This window comes from Rattus norvegicus, chromosome 8 (assembly GCF_021556685.1).
Source record: "Rattus norvegicus strain SHRSP/BbbUtx chromosome 8, alternate assembly SHRSP_T2T, whole genome shotgun sequence".
Taxonomy (NCBI): Eukaryota; Metazoa; Chordata; class Mammalia; order Rodentia; family Muridae; genus Rattus; species Rattus norvegicus.
Window position 1 is genome coordinate 14,774,744 of NC_141541.1, and position 1,141 is coordinate 14,775,884.

The 1,141-nt window shown below is 45.3% G+C and overlaps 1 pseudogene; it reads left to right on the forward strand.

Moving 5' to 3' along the window:
- Positions 1-286: 286 nt before the first annotated feature.
- On the forward strand, positions 287-933 carry Hnrnpl-ps1 (heterogeneous nuclear ribonucleoprotein L, pseudogene 1; annotated as a pseudogene).
- The last annotated feature ends 208 nt before the right edge of the window (positions 934-1,141 follow it).

Here is a 1,141-nt window from a genome sequence, read left to right on the forward strand (position 1 = left end):
TTAAACAAGCATACACTGAGGTCAAGAGAGCACAGACTTTTCTCTGGGGACTATTGGAAAAGGTTCGTCACTGTCATCTAGCATAACAGAAGAGCGGTAAAGCATGGTTAAGACACTATCTCCAGTTGTCTACACACAAACAACCACATACCACACACCAGAATGAACAAGTCATGCGTACTTATTCACTCATCAAACTACAGTCATAAAAGCTAAAGAAACTATAACAGGCAATAACCATATAGATTGGGGTCACCACTGGGGCCCAAATCGCTATGGCTCCAGTATGGTCATCTCCTCCACCCTCCCCCACCATCCCTATGTCTGTGTCTTGGATCAATCTAAGATAAACTGTGGTCGAGTCTTCAATATCTTCTGCTTGTATGGAAATGTGGAGGAGGTGAAATTTATGAAAAGCAAGCCATGGGCCGCCGTGGTGAAGATGGCTTTGGCTATGCTGTGGACCGAGCCATTGGTCACATCAACAACTTCTTGTTTGGGCAGAAGATGAATGTCTGTGTCGCCAAGCAACCAGCTATTATGCCTGGTCAGTCAAATGGGCTAGAAGATGAATCCCACAATTAGGAAGACTTCAGGGATTCATGGAACAATCGGTTCTCCACTCCACAGCAGGCAGGTAAGAACAGCATCCAGAACCCTAGCAATGTACTGCACTTCTTCAATGCTCCCCTGGAATGACTGAGGAGAACCTCTTTGAGATCTGCAATGAGCTGGGAGTGAAGCGGCCAACCTCTGTGAAAAGTATCTTCAGGCAAAAGCGAGCATAGTTCTTCTGGGCTCCTGGAGTGGGACTCCAAGAGTGACGCCCTGGGGACTTTGGACTTCCTGAACCATTACCAAATGAAAAACCCAAACGACCCATACCCATACACTCTGAAGTTGTGCTTCTCCACCTTACAGCATGCCTCCTAATTAGCTGCTGGGAAGGAAGAATCCATTGAGCAGGAAGATGTTTCTTTCCTTTATGCTGTTGGTTTCTCTGTTTTGTCTTTATTTTTTGCAGTCCTTTTATTCCTTTCAAATGCTAGGTCAATAGAGGCTTAACCACAACAAATGCTGGAACTCTGGAGAGGGGAGGGGAACTGGTATCTCTCAGGATTAACTTTCACTTTTTAAAATG